This window comes from Rattus norvegicus, chromosome 8 (assembly GCF_036323735.1).
Source record: "Rattus norvegicus strain BN/NHsdMcwi chromosome 8, GRCr8, whole genome shotgun sequence".
Lineage (NCBI taxonomy): Eukaryota > Metazoa > Chordata > Mammalia > Rodentia > Muridae > Rattus > Rattus norvegicus.
In genome coordinates, this window is record NC_086026.1 from 66478878 (window position 1) to 66488885 (window position 10008).

At 43.4% G+C, this 10008-nt stretch overlaps 1 pseudogene; it reads right to left on the minus strand.

Moving 5' to 3' along the window:
- Window positions 1-1095, minus strand: Vdac2-ps2 (voltage-dependent anion channel 2, pseudogene 2; annotated as a pseudogene).
- Window positions 1096-10008: the final 8913 nt, after the last annotated feature.

Sequence of the window (10008 nt, forward strand, 5' to 3'; positions counted from 1 at the left end):
AATATTTAAAATAGAACTCTTCCTTAAGCATCCTTTGATGTTATTACCTTTGGGGGAAGGAGGAGCCTGCTGGACACATGGAAATATGTCAAGGCCAAATCTTCTGATACCCATTCCCAGAGGTTCCTTTTAGCTGAATTAAGCCTCCAACTCCAAGGCATGCCCAAATTTGTGGCCTCCAGCATTCAAACTCTTCCCATCTACCAGAGCAGACAGTATAGGCTTCTCAGCGAGCCTCAGAGTCTGAGCAGAGACCACTCCAGTTAAGTGAGAGCTGTTGACCTCTATAGAAATGGAAGCTGTGGGATCCAACTGCTATTTAGTGACAATACCAGAACGACTGCAGTTGGGACCTGATGTCCAAGCAAGGCTTACTGAAGTATCAGAATCCTCACATGCCTTCTGATAAACTGATCCTTCAAAATCTGTCCCAATATGGACATTCATGTGGAGCCGGAAGTCCCCAGTCCTGTAGCTGACTGCAAAGTTAATCCTTTTTGTAACCAAAGACAGCTGACCCAGGGATAGCAGATCCAGGAAGATGAAAGTCAACATCATAGCCAAGATTTATGCATCTCCTCTCGTAAGCAGACTTGATTTTTTACCACTTTTCTCTCTGTGTTTGATGAAAAGGTTGTATCATATGTCACTTTCTTTTTTTTTCTTTTCTTTTCTTTTTTTTTTTTCCGGAGCTGGGGACCAAACCCAGGGCCTTGCGCTTGCTAGGCAAGCGCTCTACCACTGAGCTAAATCCCCAACCCCTCATATGTCACGTTCAAACCTTGATAAATCTGGTCTTTTGTGACCTCTGTCTGCCCCAGGGTGCTATCCGTGTTCCATTTCTCTGTGAAAGTCAGGCCATACGCACAGCATTTGTACTTGGTCTCCAAGGTCCCACTGACTTTACCACACTGTAAGAGATGAGCCAGATGTTGAAAATTCCACACCCCTGCATGACTTTGTTTTCACATCCAGCTTTACCGACCCAAAGCCAAATCCTTTGTCGAAAATATCTCTGGCAGCTTTGCCAAGATCATCTTAGGATGGAGGGGCACACTTTGCCTGTGGGCATGTTTGGTCACAACAGTCAGCCATGACCTTGAGGAAAAGGTGATCTGTCCTGAGGCATGCTGTCACTCACTGTGCTCGAAGCTGAGGCCACCCATCCATGTGGAAGTTGTGCTGCAGTCACAGAGGCTGGAGGGAGAAGAGCTTCTTTTTTTTTTTTTTTTTTCAGAGCTGGGGACCGAACCCAGGGCCTTGCGCTTCCTAGGTAAGCGCTCTACCACTGAGCTAAATCCCCAGCCCCGAAGAGCTTCTTTTATTTTCTTCTTCACCTGTGGGCATGGGGACAATGACACTGACTTTAACTGAACATCCCCTGGGATCTTTATATGCACGTCTTATTCCCAGTTCTGTGTCACTAGCTACACAGACATTGTGCTGATAACGAAAGAGTGGAACCCAGTGTACAGATGGAACTAAAAGGACCTGAGTTCAGTTCCCAGCACCCACATCAGGTGGCTCACAACTGCCTGCAACTCCAGCTTCAAGGGGATCTGTCTGCCTCTGCCATTTGTGAGCCCCTGCACTCATGTGCATATACCTACACACAGATGCACACATACACATGATTAAAACATTAAAAATTTACTCGTGTGTGTACATCTGAATGAAGGTGACTAAGAAGGCCAAAAGATGCTATCAGATCCTCTGGGACAGGAATTAGAGGTTATAAGCTATGGAAAGCCAGTGCTCCGGGCCAAGCTCAGGTTCTTAGCAAGACACACTTTCTGATAAATTGATCCTTCAAAATCTGTCCCATGGTTGACATTTGTGTGTGGCCGAACCATTCTTTTTTTTTTTTTTTTTTTTTGGTTCTTTTTTTTGGAGCTGGGGACCGAACCCAGGGCCTTGCACTTCCTAGGCAAGCGCTCTACCACTGAGCTAAATCCCCAACCCCTTTTTTTTAAAGTTAACTTTTTTTTTAAATATTTATTTATTATATATGAGTACACTGTAGCTGTCTTCAGACACACCAGAAGAGGGCATCAAATCTCATTACAGATGGTTGTGAGCCACCATGTGGTTGCTGGGATTTGAACTCAGGACCTTTGGAAGAGCAGTCGGTGCTCTTAACCACTGAGCCATCTCTCCAGCCCATGGCTGAACCATTCTTAACCGCTGGATCATCCCTCCAGTCTTTGAAGTTATTAATTGCAATGGAACTTAAGAGAGGTGAACTTCGCATACGTCTGGAACATTTGCCTTACTGTAGTGTTATCCAGTCTATCAGAGAAGCATGTGTGTTCACTAACAGAAGAGACTAACAGAAGAGACAACAGCAGCCTTTAAGTAGAAGGTTACACTCACAGTTGGTCATTATGGAGCGGCCATGAGGCTTCGTTTGGTTTGCCTGACACTAGAGTCCTGACACTAGAAGATGATGGCTCAGGTAGGGTTAACATTGCTGTGGTGAGACGCCATGACCAAAGCAACTCAGGGAGGAAAGGGCTTATTTTGCTCACAGTTCCACAGCATCAACACAGTGAGGGCAGGAACTCAAGCAGGGCAAGAACCTGGAGGCAGGAGCCTTGGAAAGGGCACGAGGGGTGCTGCTTACTGGCCTGCTCCCCATGCCTTACTCAGTCTGCTTTCCTGTAGAACCCAGGACCGGCAGCCTGGAGATGGCACCACCCACCATGATCTGGGCCCTCCCACATCAATCACTAATTAAGAAGATGCCCTACAGGCTTGCCTACAGCCTGGTCTTATGGAGGCATTTTTTCAATTGAGGCTCTGTCCTCTCTGAAGACTTTAGCTTGGAGCAAGTTGACATAGAACTGTTCCATACAGAGGATTTGTCCCTTTTCCTTCTTCACTGTCTCTTCCTTTCAGATGCTGGTTAGAGCCTAAGTTTATTTTTTTTTAAAGATTTATTTATTTATTATATATAAGTACACTGTAGCTGTCTTCAGATACACCAGAAGAGGGCATCAGATCTCTTTACAGATGGTTGTGAGCCACCATGTGGTTGCTGGGAATTGAACTCATGACCTCTGGAAGAGCGGTCGGGCGCTCTTAACCGCTGAGCCATCTCTCCAGCCCCCGCCTAAGTCTATTTTTGATGCTGTTTTAGATGTTTTTTTTTCTTTCTGTAAAGCATGCTGACACCCCTTCCCCTTGCTATATTGCTGCTTGCACAGACCTCCATGCGTGATCAAAAAGATAAGCCTTCTCATTTCCTCTTCTCCATTTTCCGCCTTTGGGCAGCTGCCAAGATTTACAGATGGCATACCCTGTGGTTTCGATTTGTTTTTGTTGTTGTTGTTTGTTTTAACTCTAATGAAATTGTCCTGAGGTTAAAAATAAAAATTATGATTCTATCTCCTTCACCTTGATAAAGGCAGGATTGATGTGTAGTCCCTTGCCATATATTGCAGTTTAGGTTCTTTTTTTTTTTTTTTTTTTTTCTTTTTCTTCGGAGCTGGGGACCGAACCCAGGGCCTTGTGCTTCCTAGGCAAGCGCTCTACCACTGAGCTAAATCCCCAACCCTATATTGCAGTTTAGATTAGATGGTTTTATATTGTTAGTATCAATTAAATTGATTTATTTATATAATATTATAATACATTTATTTATATAATATTATAACACATTTATATTGCATATAAATATTTATATATTATAGATAATATAATATACTGGTTATTTAAGTTGAAATAAAATTATCTTGTATAGATGAATCACAGTGGGTGTAAATAGTGGGTTATTTTTGCATTCTTCTGTGGTTGAATCAGATTTACTACCTAATTCACATTATTACTATTGTGAAATATAAATGAATAACTAGTATAATTTTATTTTATAGTGCTCTGCAAATTCTTCACAAACCAAATATTCATGCATGCCTGTGAACTATATTAAGTTCTAGAAAATGTTGGTAACTAAAACTGTATATTAATAGGAGAAAGCCTTGAGTGTGGCTCCTTGATTCTCTGAATCAGCAGAAGTTGGGGTGAGGTTCCAAAATTCTAGGGCCCTACCCCAGATTTGCTTAGTTATAACTGTTCAGTGTGAGACCTTAAGTGTTATGTTGCTGTTTTGAGTTTATTTGTTTTTTAAAGTTTATCGGGTCAGGGTTTCTCTGTTTGCCTTGGCCGTCCTGGAACTAGATCTGTAGCTGAGTCTGACAGAGATCCACCTGTCCTAAGCTCTTAAGAGCTGGAATTAAAGGCGTGTGCCACCACTGTCCAGCCGGCCCGAAGTGGTTTTTAACAGATGTCCCTGATGTCAGTTCCTAGACCCACAGTAATCTGAGCTCCCCTGCTGAGCATGGATGCCAGTAAAGGGAGTCTAAGTGTAAAAAACAGAAAATGCCCATTTATGTGTAATTATAGAGATATAAAAGGTGTAGGAATTCTGAGGTCCACATCACAATCTATGAAAAAAAAAATTGGTGTAGGAATGCAAGAAAGGAGAGGGAGGTGGCAAAGGGAGCGGAAGAGGGTCAGCCCTTGATCTTGCCTAAGGAGGCAGCTCAAACCCTCCTTGGCATAGTTGGTGTACAAGCCTGCGTGTTAACCACAGGAAGAGGGACTGAGTGCTGGGAGGGCGCATGCTCCCTTTGTCTTCACCTAGCAGCCCAAGCCCTGAACCCCCTCGGGCTACTTTCTCTGATCCCACCCAGGAGGAGACCAAGGGCCTGGTGCTGAGGCAGAACTGCTGTGTCCCAACTGCAGGAAAACATTCTGCTTGCTGCCTGACAGCTCCTCTCTTTTGCTCCGCCTGACCGTGTTCTTTGGATCCAGCTCTGGCCACCGGAAGCAGGCACCCAGAGGAAGTTAGTGTCTTTCTCAGGGATGATGACCTGGGGCCACAGGACTGACCTCTTAGGGTAGGGAGAACCAGGAGGCGGGCTGCAGAGAGCGAGCTGGGCAGAGGCTGTGTGTGCTGCAGCCATCGCAGCCCTGACACACTTGGCTTTCTCCTCATAGATGAGTGTCCCTACAGGGAACAGCTTGACCCGGCATGGAAATACAGTTGGAAAAACGGGATAAATGAATTGTATTGGAAGAGATGGCTTAGCGTTAATGGCTCTTGCGGCTCTTTGGAAGGACCCAGGTTCATGACCTACATGAACAGGTAACTCTGGATAACTCCAACTCCAGGGGATACGGCGCCCTCTTCTGGCTTCTGAGGACACCAGGCGTGCACATACATGCAGATAGGTAAGCAAAATTCCTACAAAAGCAAACTGAATAACCCAGACGAAAACTTTAAAAAGTGAGTTGAACATTAACGAGTTGTGCTAAAATGGCTGTGAGTGAGTAAAGGCTACAGTTGGTTTTTTTGCTACTTTTTGAGTGATTGCTTTCGTGAGGAAAATAGACCTCCAAGCGATAAGAGGGTCTGCAGGTTAGTTAAGGTATGTGATGTCATTGATGAAATAACTTAGTTATGTTTGAATTGATGTAGTTGGAAATGCTGAAATAATTAGTAAACTATGACTCTGGAAATAAGATATGACTAGTGGGTCATTATGGGTAACGATAACTATCCTTCATCCACTAAAGGCAATAGATGGATGTGCCAAGGATTCTCATACCCAGGTCTGGTTTTCGTATATCTTATTTACTTACCAAAGAACATGACCCAGTGGAAATGAAGAGAAATGACAACTTGAAAAGAATTGGAGTTTGTGCAGTTTTATAGCATGTTAGCGTCATTCCTGATGTTAGGTGGATTCTTAGGCGACCTCTTTTCTTCAGAGGGGAACTAGTGATGGGCAGTGTGCGCATGTTTCATTGACCTTTTAAATTCATCTCTTGATCCTTTATTAACTAAAAAATCCCTTTTGGCCCTTGGGTTTTTATAAGTTATCAGTCTTTTTTTTCTTTTAAAGATTTATTTATTTATTATATATAAGTACACTGCAGCTGTCTTCAGACACACTCAGATCTCATTACAGAGCGTTGTGAGCCACTGTGTGGTTGCTGGGATCTGGACTCAGGACCTCTGGAAGAGTACTCTTAACCACTGAGCCATTTCTCCAGCCCCTGTTATCAGTCTTATATAGAAGAAATAACTCATCACTTCCCATTCATGTATTTTGTCTTATTTATTGATTTTGTTATCTGACAGATTTCATACATGTACAATGTATTCTGATGCCTCTGACTCCAATCTCTCTCATCTCCTCCCTCCATCACTAACAATCCCCTTCTGGGTTTCAAAACCTTAGGCCCATTTCTTTTAACCACTGCCACATGTGTGACAATTGAATTTAAACTACCCACTGGAGCCTGGTGATGTCATCAGTGAGCACGTGACTGAAGGCTCTCCCTCTCCCCATGTCTATCTGTATCAAATAGTGGAGCAGTGACCCCCGCCCATCCATTCATGCTTGACTGCTGATGGGCTCGTCCTTGTGTAGACCCTGTGCAGACATCAGCAGCTGCTCCGAGTTTGTGTTGCAATGGTTGTATCTTGCTCAGGAGACGATATCTTACAGCCCTCCGCCTTGCCTTCTGGTCCTCACATTCTAAGGCTGTGTGAAGAAGCCTTATGAAAGTTCACTAAATTTTAAGCTGGGTATTGTAGAACAAGGAAAAAGTTAAATAGAGATACTCCACAACGGTGAACTGTATTGCTTCCAGAGGACGTGGGTTGTAGAATAAAAATCTCAGTGGCAGGCATGGGATAATACCTTCCTATGAGTTATTGGCCAAGAAGGCCCCAAAGAATCCCCAAATTACACAAATTATTGCCATCACTCTTGGCTGTGTACCATATCCAGATAGTTAAGACACTACTTGCTTCAGATGCAAGATACAGAGAAAACAAGCTTGTCTGACCAGGAAACTCTGACAGTGCCGTGCGGGCTACTGGGGAGAAAGAACTTCAGTGGCCTGATCCAATGCTGAACTCCGTGACCCAGGGTGTCTATTGCTGTGAGAAAACAATCCAAAAGAAAGTTGGGGATAAAATCGCCCATCTGCCTCACACTTCCACATCATAATCATCATTAAATCAAGTCAGGAAGGAACTCAGGCAGGGCTAGAATCTGCTGGCAGGAACTGATGCAGAGGCCATTGATTGATGCTGCTTCCTGGCTTGCTCCTCCTGGCTTGCTCAGTTTGCTTTCTTATAAATCCCAGGACCATCAGCCCAGGGATGGCACCACCTACAATGGGCCAGGCCCTTTAGCCTTACAGCTAGAACTTATGGAAGCCTCTTCTCAACTGAGATAACTCAGATTGTGTCAAGTCAGCATAAACTAGCCAATACACCTTGCATGTTAAAATTCTAAAGTACCTGGCAAGGTTTTACCTACCAGCACAATGGTGGCAAGATTGCTTATGAGAATAACCAACTACTCTCTTGATTGGATATAAGGCTTGCTCCACAGGATAGAATTCATAACTGTATTGTAAACAAGGCCAAATGCCATGGCTAGGGAAATCATTGGCCTAAGGGGGATCCTGTTGATATAACTATTTCTTTTCTTGTTCTTTTTTCTTTGGGAAGGGAAGAAGTCAAAGTATCTGTTTGCAGATGAGGTGGAATATGCATAAGTGACTAAATGTTTCACCACAAAAGTCCTACAGCTGATAAAAACTTTCAGCAAATTAGCAGAATCCAAAATTAACTCACAGAAATCAGTAGCCATCCTAAATAAAAATGACAAACGAACTGAGAAATTGGGGTAACAATACCTTTCACAACAGCCTCAAGTCATATAAAATATCTTGGGGTAACTCACCAAGCACAGTAAAGAACTCGTCTCTTAATATCTTTGGGTTGTAAAGTGAATAAATAAATAATTTTTTTAAAAGAAAAGAACCAAACCCATCAGTATAGGACAAAACACACAAACATAGAGAAAGAGCCCAAGAAAAGTCACAAAAACCAGATAGAGACCCTGAGGCCCTCTTGTTTGGTGACTCAAGAATCCCATAAAAACACAAAACCAGAAGCAAGAGACCTGTAGGAAGGAGGGAGAGAGAGAAAGAGAGAGAGAGAGAGAGAGAGAGAGAGAGAGAGAGAGAGAGAGAGAGAGAAATAATTATTTCTCTTGTCTTAGGGTTGGTTTTACTGCTGTGAACAGACACCATGACCAAGGCAATTCTTATAAGAACAACATTTTTTTTTTGGTTCTTTTTTTCGGAGCTGGGGACCGAACCCAGGGCCTTGCGCTTCCTAGGCAAGCGCTCTACCACTGAGCTAAATCCCCAACCCCATAAGAACAACATTTAATTGGGGCTGGCTTTCAGGTTCAGAGGTTCAGTCCATTATCATCAAGGCAGGATCACCTCTTAATAGGGTCACACCCTGGGCCAAAGATATACAAACCATCACATATTTTTTAAAAGATTTTTTAAAAATTTGTGTGTGTGTGTGTGTGTGTGTGTGTGTGTGTGTGTGTGTGTGTGTGTGTGTGTGTAGTCTATGAATATATTTATGTTCAGGTGTATGTGGCCATACATGGGCATTTGGAGGCTAGAGACATCTGTTTTGTGGTGGGGTTTTTTTTTTTTTTTGACCTCTTTCTACCTTATCAAGGCAGGATCTCTCTCACTGAACCTCAAGCTTACAGTTTTGGTCTGGATGGTTAGTAAGCTGTGGAATCTGCCGGTCTCTGCTCCACAATGGTGCTGTTACAGTGCTATACAGCATTTCCTCTGAGATAAAACATTTGATTGGGAGGTAACCTGGTTAAGACTTAAGATACTCTAAAAGGGAGGGGAAACATTCTGTCTTGCAGTAAATCTCCTTACAACCCAGGAAGTAAACAACTAAGAAGCCTCAAGAAGTCCCTGAAACTGATCAGTTACATTAAGCCCCAACGTGTCCAATTTTATATAACAGGAAGTACTGCTGAGATACACACTCAGACCACCTGAACTTCAACTCAACTGCTTAAATGAGACATTCTCCAACTCTTGTAGCTGTGAGTTATGGGATGAGCTCTAAGCTTCCAGCTTTTGTATCCATTATATGTGTGTATGTGGGGGGTGCTTTACATGAAGCAGTTGCCTTTGAGTCACTCCTGTATGTAACCCACCAACCATATTCTTGTAAGTAATCCAACAAATCTAACGTTCACTGTTGAGGACTGGGCTGATGCAAGGCTTTCTCTAAGACCTTGATATAAAGAGAAGGAACACAACTCTTCTAAAACCAGGATGCTCGGTGGAGCTGGCAATGGCCTAGAGCCTGGTTCCTATGGCAGCTGTGGCTTCTCATTGTAAGACCCTAACTCTTTCCACCTTATAGAGCTGTAGTTACCAGTCCTACAGCCTCTGTGTGCCCAGCCTGTAATGTTCTTGAGATACTGTTTGTTCCCTCTGCCACTCTGCTTGATTAGCTTCCTACTGAATTTATCCTGCTGTCTGATAGTTTCTCCTCTGGAAATAGTGTACAATTGCTGTACTTCTGAGCAACCTTTCTTGGCATGCGATGTAACTCGGCAAGACTTTCTGATCCCAATCTTATCTGTTCCCTTGTCTTCTGGTTTCCTACTCTCCTCCCCCCTACCCTGGACATGTCACTGAAGAAAAGCCAGGTCAGTTCAGTGTGATCCTTGCTTTGATCTTTCACCAATCCCAATCTGGGGTAGGGATATTCTTCATGTCTTCCCAGGAACACCATCACACTACATACATGGATGTGTATATTTTTATGTTGATCCTGGGGATTGTAAGTCAGCAAGGGCTCTTACCCACAGAACTGTTTCCTCACCCTCTTGTGTGTTTTTATGAATTTTATTCTTTTCAGATAGCAAAAAAAAATTCTTATGGCATTTTCAAACATAATTTCTCATTATCAATACTTCACCCTGCCCTCTTTCTCCTCATCTCCTTGCCTCTCCCTGTCCCTTGCCACCCCAGTCCCTTGCCACCCCGGTTGCCTCCTTTCTGCTCTCATGTCATGTTATACTATCCTGCCCCCATTACTTAACACAACCTTTCCATCTCCCATATCCTCTTTATAATTTGCAGCCC